Source organism: Triticum dicoccoides, chromosome 5A, assembly GCF_002162155.2.
Source record: "Triticum dicoccoides isolate Atlit2015 ecotype Zavitan chromosome 5A, WEW_v2.0, whole genome shotgun sequence".
Lineage (NCBI taxonomy): Eukaryota > Viridiplantae > Streptophyta > Magnoliopsida > Poales > Poaceae > Triticum > Triticum dicoccoides.
In genome coordinates this window covers 201980030-201989200 of record NC_041388.1, presented here as the reverse complement: position 1 = coordinate 201989200, position 9171 = coordinate 201980030, and the positions used below count along the sequence as shown (strand labels likewise).

At 52.1% G+C, this 9171-nt stretch overlaps 1 pseudogene; it reads right to left on the bottom strand.

Annotated features, from left to right (window-relative positions):
• The window catches only part of LOC119299345, a 36693-nt pseudogene extending 27854 nt beyond the window's left edge, over window positions 1-8839 (bottom strand).
• Between the last annotated feature and the right edge of the window lie 332 nt (window positions 8840-9171).

The window sequence follows — 9171 nt, the reverse complement described above, 5'->3', positions numbered from 1 at the left end:
TTATAGCCAATGAAGAAAAACGACGGAAACAGTGAAGACAATGCAAAGTTGAAGAATATGAACAATTGAGGAATTTCAACTTTTGGTGGTGGCGTGACCCACCGTATAAGAATGATGATTTCAGACACCGCGTACAATTATCGTAGGGTTCTGAGAATCAAATTCTACGTTAATTTCTTCACACTAAGAGTGTTATTCTTCATTGATTGAAGAAAAACGTTTCTTCATGTGTTGCACATCTAAGTCATCCATTTTGCATAAGTGTTAGGATGAGTGTCCTTTTCAAAGAACATTCGAAGATTCTAGAATATTTAGCTCACACTGCAACTTGCTAAATCTCTTCTCATCCAAGGGCTTTGTGAAGATATCGGCTAGCTGTTCTTCAGTCTTCACATGCTCAATAGAAATGTCGCCCTTCAACACATGAAGAAAATGATGACGAATCTGAATGTGCTTTGTCTTCGAGTGCTGAACTGGGTTGTGAGCAATCTTGATGGAACTCTCATTGTCACAGTAGAGAGGCACATTCTTCATGTTGACGTCGTAGTCCTTGAGAGTTTTCTTCATCCATAGCAATTGAGCACAGCAAGAACCAGCAGCAATATACTCAGCTTCAACAGTAGATAGTGATACACAGTTCTGTTTCTTTGAGGACCAACATACTAAAGATCGTCCGAGGAAATGACATGTACCAGATGTTGACTTGCGATCCACACGATCACCAGCATAGTCAGAGTCAGAATATCCAATGAGATCAAAAGCCGAGCCCTTGGGGTACTGAGGGAGTCCTGGATTAGGGGGTGTCCGGATAGCTGGACTACACCTTCGGCCGGACTCCTGGACTATGAAGATACAAGATTGAAGACTTCGTCCCGTGTCCGGAAGGGACTTTCCTTGGCGTGGAAGGCAAGCTTGGCGATACGGATATGTAGATCTCCTACCATTGTAACCGACTCTGTGTAACCCTAGCCCTCTCCGGTGTCTATATAAACCAGAGGGTTTTCGTCCGTAGGACGGAAAAACAATCATACCATAGGCTAGCTTCTAGGGTTTAGCCTCTTTGATCTCGTGGTAGATCTACTCTTGTACTACCCATATCATCAATATTAATCAAGCAGGACGTAGGGTTTTACCTCCATCAAGAGGGACCGAACCTGGGTAAAACATCATCTCCCCTGCCTCCTGTTACCATCCTCCTAGACGCACAGTTCGGGACCCCCTACCCGAGATCCGCCGGTTTTGACACTGACATTGGTGCTTTCATTGAGAGTTCCTCTGTGTCGTCACTTTTAGGCCCGATGGCTTCTCCGATCATCAACAGCGATGCAACCCAGGGTGAGACTTCTCTCCCCGGACAGATCTTCGTATTCGGCGGCTTTGCACTGTGGGCCAATTCGCTTGGTCATCTGGAGCAGATCGAAAGCTACGCCCCTGGCCATCAGGTCAGATTTGGAAGTTTGAACTACACGGCCGACATCCACGAAGACTTGATCTTCGACGGATTCGAGCCACAGCCGAGCGCGCCGCACTGTCACGATGGGCATGATCTAGCTCCTTCGCCGAACAGTGCCCTGGAGGCCGCACCTGTGTCCGCTCCGACCCCTAGCTCGTAGCCGATCACACCAATCGAGGATGGGTGGTTAGACATCGCCTCGGGGGCTGCAATCTCTATGGTGATTGAGCCGAACACCAGCCCTACTCTCTGCAAAGCCCGTGACTCCAAGGAGCCGGACTCCTTTCCAGACTCCGAGCCCTCCGCGCCCCTACCGATCGAACCCGATTGGGCGCTGATCATGGAGTTCACCGCCGCAGACATCTTTCAGCACTCGCTTTTTGGTGATATTCTGAATTCACTAAAGTCTCTCTCCGTGTCAGGAGAGCCCTGTCCGGACTATGGTCAGCAGGGTTGGGATGCGGATGATGAAGAAATTCAAAGCCCACCCACCACCCACTTCGTATCCACTGTCGATGATTTAACCGACATGCTCGACTTCGACTCCGAAGACATCGACGGTATGGACGCCGATGCAGGAGACGATCAAGAACCAGCGCCTATAGGGCACTGGAAAGCCACCTCGTTGTATGATATATACATGGTGGACACCCCAAAAGAAGGCAATGGCGATGGAACAGCGGAGGATGACCCCTCCAAGAAGCAGCCTAAGTGTCGGCATCAGCGGCGCCGCTCTAAATCCTGCCAAAGCAAAAACGGTGATTCCGGCACGGGAGATAATAACACCCCAGACAGTGCCGAAGACAACCACCTCCAACAAGATTCAGCACAGGAGGATGGAGAAGCCAACCCTCATGAGAGAGCGTCAGACAAAGAGGTCGAGGACGATAATTACATACCTCCCTCCGAAGACGAGGCAAGCCTCGACGACGACGAATTTTTCATGACGGAGGATCCCGTCGAACAAAAGCATTTCAAACACAGGCTTATGGCCACGACGAGTAGCCTCAAGAAAAAACAGCAACAGCTTAGAGCTGATCAAGTTTTGCTAGCCGAGAGATGGACTGAAGTCCTTGCGGCCGAAGATTATGAACTCGAACGCCCCTCCAAGAGCTACCCAAAGCGCAAGTTGCTACCCCAATTAGAGGAGGAAGCACCTAAACCTACATCACTAGTGCATGATGCGGTCGACCAGCCACCCCGTTGCCGCGACAGAGAGGCCTCTCGGCCCTCCACTCAAGCCGCACCCCGGCGCCGCTCAAAAAATACCAAGGCATGGGAAAATGTGCCAGACCTGCAAGATATATTGGAGGACAAGGCAAGGCAAACAAGATCGATCTACGGATCGCGTGGGCTCCCCACGGCACGAGACGGTACTCGTCACGCCGGATACAGTAAATCCGGCCAGGCCGAACACAGTAGACAAAGCTCGTTTGAGCTATGTCGTGATATAGCCCAATACAGAGGCGCCGCACACCCACTATACTTCACATATGAAGTAATGGATCATCAAATCCCCGAGGGTTTCAAACACCTGAACATCGAATCATACGATGGCACAACAGATCCTGTGGTATGGATCAAGGACTATCTCCTTCATATCCACATGGCCCGCGGTGATGACCTACACGCCATCAAATACCTCCCACTCAAGCTTAAAGGACCAGCTCGGCATTGGCTTAACAACTTGCCAGCAGAATCAATTGGTTGTTGGGAGGACCTAGAAGCCGCATTCCTCGACAATTTCCAGGGCACTTATGTGTGACCTCCAGACGCCGATGACCTAAGACACATAATTCAGCAGCCATAGGAATCGGCCAGACAATTCTGGACATGGTTCCTAACCAAGAAAAATCAAATTGTCGACTGTCCGGACGCAGAGGCCCTAGCAGCCTTCAAGCATAACATCCGCGACGAGTGGCTTGCACGGCACCTAGGATAGGAAAAGCCGAAATCTATGGCAGCCCTCACGACACTTATGACCCGCTTTTGCGCGGGAGAAGATAGCTGGCTAGCCTGCAGCAATAACATGACCAAGAACCCTGGTAATTCGGATACCAAGGACAGCAGTGGCAGGTCGTGTCGCAACAAGCAAAAGCGCCGCATTAACGGCGACAATACTGAGGATACGGCAGTTAATGCCAGATTCAGAGGCTCTAAACCCGGTCAGCAGAAAAATCCATTCAAAAGAAATACTCCGGGCCCGTCCAGTTTGGACCGAATACTCGACCGCTCATGCCAGATACATGGCACCCCCGAAAAACCAGCCAATCACAACAACAAGGATTGTTGGGTGTTCAAGCAGGCAGGCAAGTTAAATGCCGAAAGCAGAGACAAGGGGCTGCATAGCGATGACGAGGAGGAGCCCCGGCCACCGAACAACAGTAGACAGAAAGGTTTTCCCCCACAAGTGCGGATGGTGAACATGATATACGCAACCCACGTCCCCAAGAGGGAGCGGAAGCGTGCGCTAAGGGATGTATACGCAATGGAGCCAGTCGCCCCAAAGTTCAACCCATGGTCTTCCTGCCCGATCACTTTTGATCAAAGGGACCACCCCACTAGCATCCGTCATGGCGGATTCGCCGCATTGGTTCTAGACCCAATTATTGACGGATTTCACCTCACTAGAGTCCTTATGGACGGCGGCAGCAGCCTGAACCTGCTTTACCAGGATACAGTGCGGAAAATGCGCATCGATCCCTCGAGGATTAAACCCACTAAAACGACCTTTAAAGGCGTCGTACCAGGTGTAGAGGCCAACTGTACAGGCTCAGTTACACTTGAAGTGGTCTTCGGATCTCCGGATAATTTCCGAAGCGAGGAGTTAATCTTCGACATAGTCTTGTTCCGCAGTGGCTATCACGCACTGCTCGGGCGAACCACATTTGCTAAATTCAATGTGGTGCTGCACTACGCATACCTCAAGCTCAAGATGCCAGGCCCTCGAGGAGTCATCACGGTCAATGGAAACACCGAACGCTCTCTCCGAACGAACGAGCATACGGCAGCTATCGCAGCGGAAGTACAAAGCAGCCTCTCAAGGCAATTCTCCAGTCCGGCGATTAAACGTCTAGACACCGTCAAGCGCGCCCGGAGTAACCTACAACAAGACCGCCTGGCACGTTCCGAGCAAGCATAGCAATGCGGCCCCAACCCCAGCCCTCGCAAACTTGCGAAACCAGTGTTGCGCGTACATAACTACGCTCTGGAAATACCATGGGCACAGGGGGAGGGGCACCATCACGGCACGCCCGAAACGCGGCTTAAACCGCACTAGGGGCTGCCGATTTCTTAATTTTCTCTTATTTTCAGGACTCCATTCTTCGGAAGGCTTGTCCAGCAGTACAATTGCCGCACAAACGATACAACCAGGGAAGTAGAAAGCTACGCCACACTATGGAACTCTAAGATGGTCTCTATAACAAGCAGTATACCTGTTTCAAATACCATTCCGCAGGTCGCCCCTGGAAAGGACATGTTAAATAGTCTCATCTTTTTCATATTGCACTATTTGTATCGTTCTGCTTTGATCGCGGCTTTTTTAAATAAACAATGCATAGCTTCCGTCTATTATTGCATTACTCTTTTTTACGAATATATGTTCATTAATGACATGTTGCACCCGTACACTTTGGTACGGCCAATACGCCAGGGGCTTAAGTACCCAACAATACGGTGTGAGAAGTCCGAACACTTTCACAAGTGCGGCACCCCAAACTTATAGCATTATATGCATCGGCTCCGAATCATGTCTTGGGTCAATAGTTGGGTTTGCCCGGCTCCTATGTTTTGGTACCTTACGTTTCGTTATATCGGCTAAGGTAGCACTAGGAGAACTACTGCGATTGTGCCCCAGTTGAGCTGGGCTAAGCACCTCAGTAGAGAAAGCTAAAACTGACCGTAATGATGAGGCGAGAGCTGGTCGCTGTTCGAGAGGTTTTCGAGTCCCTAAAGACTTATGCCGCTTAGAGCGAGGAGTCGGCTTTGTCCGGCCTAGGCGTGGATAGCGCCCCAAACTCGGTCTTCCGAACACTAGGGGCTTCGCCGAAATTTAAAATAATAGAATTCTATGGCTAAGTGAGAGTGTTCAAGCATTATAGTCCGATTGCCTTGTTCGTTGTGTTGAGCGCCTCCCTCAAAGGACCCAAGAATGGGAAAAAGAGCGCTCACGTTTATCCCGAACACCCCAGCACTCGTGGCATGGGGGCAGAAGCCGACAACTCGCCATCTCTCAAATTTGATAAACGGCCGCACTGAAGGTAATATTTTAAATTCAAAAGCGTTGCTTAGCGCATATGAACATGTTTTCAGCGTACAGGATCACAAATGCGAGTTTACTCAAAAATGTAACATCTTTGGAGCATTCATCCGCTATACGGTGGGCACCCTTTAGGACGCCCTCATAATACGCTTCCGGGACGCGATGCTCCTTGCCCAGCGGCAGCCCGTCCTTCACCAGCTTCTCCGCATCCATCTTGCCCCAGTGCACTTTAGCACGGGCAAGCGCCCTACGGGCACCTTCGATGCAGACGGAGCGCGTGATTACTTCAAGCCATGGACAGGCATCCACCAGCCGCCTCACTAGCCCGAAGTAGCTCCCAGGCAGAGCCTCCCCAGGCCAATGCCGAACTATGAAGCCGTTTATGGCCTGTTCGGCCACCTTGTGGAGCTCGACCATTTGCTTCAGCTGGTCGCTCAAAGGCACCAGGTGTCCGGCCTCAGCATACTGAGACAAGAACACCTTCTCCATCAAGCTCCCCTCCTCGGCGGTAGTAGGCGGCGGCATCAGACGCACTGCGGGGCAAATCTGCGAATGCTCCTGGAGAGCTCTGGACTCGGGTTTGTAACAAGTAATTCACTTTCACGTGCTTTCTATGCATAATGAATGCCTTACCTGCCACTATCTTCTTCGTCGCTTCAATTTCTTGGAGGGCTTTCTGGGCTTCGGCCTTGGCAGACTTCGCGCTTTTCAGGGCTGCCGCAAGCTCGGACGCTTGCGTCTTTGAGTCAAGCTCCAAACTCTCGTGTTTTTTCACGAGAGCCTGGAGCTCTTTCTGCACCTCCTCCACCCGCGCCTCCTGCTTCCCTCTCTTTGTGCGCTCCGCGGCCACTTTGTTTTCGGCCTCGGACAACGCTTGCTTAAGGGTTGCCACCTCGGTCGTGGCCCCTATAATAGCACGTTGATCCTGTCATTTTTTGCAACCACATCTTCTCTATATACTTGCGCAAGGTATTACTTACCTTCCTTCTCCTCGAGTTGCCTCTTGGCATGGCCAAGCTCGTTCTCGGACCGCGCGAGGTTTTGCTTCAGCGTATCCACCTCCGGAGTCAGTGCGACGGAGGCCATCAGTGAAGCCTGCATACGCATATTTGACTTGATTATGTTAGACTCCTGTGAATGTTATTAGATCTCTATTCGGCTTTTCTTTCCGAACCCCGAACAGAGCATCAGGGGCTACTGTCTATGCGGTAATATTTTTACATATTCTTCACTTACGTTAATGCCTGTTAGAAGGCTAGCACAGGCTTCAGTCAGTCCGCTCTTGGCGGACTGAACCTTCTGGATCACCGCACTCATAATAGTGCGGTGGTCCTCGGCGATTGAGGCGCCGTTAAGCACCTCCAGCAAATTGTCCGGTGCCTCCGATTGGACGGAGGTCGCCGGCTCGGTAGGCTTGCTCCTCTTGGAAGGAGGCTGCCTACCGGAGTCCGGAACTGTTGAAGGTTTCGGTGCGGTGTCTGGCTCAAGGCCGGACTTGGAGCCCTTGGGGGTTCTATCCCCTTTACACCTGGAGTCCGGGAGGTCGCTTTGCGGCACCCCCAGGACCACCTCCTCCTGGCTTGGAACCTGTTGGGACGCTACCTCGGCGTCGTCCGTAGGGTGGGGGAGGTAGCTGTCCGAAGCGAATTCACATCCGACGAATCTAGGGAACTGCTCGACGACACGTCGATCCGGTCTTTGAGTGGACTGCATAAACACGTTCGACGTAAGGAAAAGCTGTGCAATGGAGGAATACTATGAATCACTCTGGTATCTGGATACTTACAATTTTGCTAGGGGCTTGGCCCTGAGTGGCCACTCCTCTTCGCCGTCGTTGGTGTTGGTGGAGTAGTCCGGAGGAAGGGTTTTCCCCTTCTTGGACACTTCGGCCTCCCCAGTTGGGGCAGCCTTCCTTTTCTTCCCTTCCCCCGCTAGAGGGGGAGAGGTCTCTTCTTCCTCCTCCTCATCTTCATGGGAGGAGTGCGTCTTGGAGTCGTCGGATGATGAAACCGACACCTCCAGGCGTCGGGCACTCTTTCGAGTACCTGTGGCCTTCTTCTTGACCTTCTTCTCCGGGACCACATAGGGTGCCGGAACCAGCAGCTTCGCCAAGCGAGCGTCCGCTGGGCCTTCGGGCAAAGGAGACGGACAATTGATCTATCCGAACATCTCCTGCCAATCCTGTCAAAGGTAAGGGAACTTAGATCCCGCATGGAGTCAAACTATGAAAAACTAATACCATGTAAAAGGTAAAAACAGCTCACCGCACGAGCATGATGCTGCGTGCTGAATCCGCGATCCTCGGTAGCAGATGCGGGGGCCTCGGCGCCCTTGAAAAGCACCTTCCAGGCATATTCGTACGTCGTGTTGAAGAACCTGCTCAGAGTTTGGTGCTTTGCCGGGTCGAACTCCCACATGTCGAAAGCCCGTTGTTGACACGGGAGGATCCGTCAGATGAACATAACCTGGACTACGTTGACAAGTTTGAGCTTCTTGTCTACCAGGGTTTGGACGCATGTTTGGAGTCCGGTAAGCTCTCCTTCTTTACCCCACGACAGGCCCATCTCTTTCCAGGAGGTGAGCCGCATAGGGGGTCCGGATCGGAACTCGGGGGCTGCGACCCATTCAGGGTCGCGCGGCTCGGTGATGTAAAACCACCCCGATTGCCACCCCTTTAGGGACTCCACGAAGGAGCCCTCGAGCCATAGGACGTTGGGCATCTTGCCCACCATGGCGCCTCCACACTCCGCCTGGGTTCCGCGGACCACCTTCGGCTTGACATTGAAAGTCTTGAGCCATAGGCCGAAATGGGGGCGGATGCGGAAGAAAGCCTTGCACACGACGATAAACGCCGAGATATTGAGGACAAAGTTTGGGGCCAAATCGTGGAAATCCAGGCCATAGTAGAACATGAGCCCCCGGACAAATGGGTGGAGAGGGAAGCCCAGTCCGCGGAGGAAATTGGGGAGGAACACCACCCTCTCATGGGGCCTAGGGGTGGGGATGAGCTGCCCCTCTTCGGGAAGCCGGTGCGCAATGTCGTTAGACAAGTATCCGACCTTCCTCAATTTTTTGATGTGTCCCTCCGTGACGGAGGAGACCATCCACTTGCCTCCCACTCCGGACAAGGCTGGAGAAGGTTGAGGTGGGGTGTGCGGACTTGGGCGCTGGAGCTCGAGTGCGCGGAAATGGATAGGCAAAGGAGGAAGAAGGCGTGGATGAAAAGGTGGATCCTTATCCCCTTATATGGGTGGACGCTACTATGCGTCCCCACCATCCTGGTGAAACTCGCTTATCTCCCAAACACCGTAATCAATGGCGCGGTTGGGTTACCCACATCCGTATTGATGAGAATCCCGGAATAAGGGGACACGATCTCTGCTTTGACAAGACGTGCCAAGGAAACCGCCTCGCTAAACGCGCTGAGGTGGGACAGTAAAACGATTCGAATAAA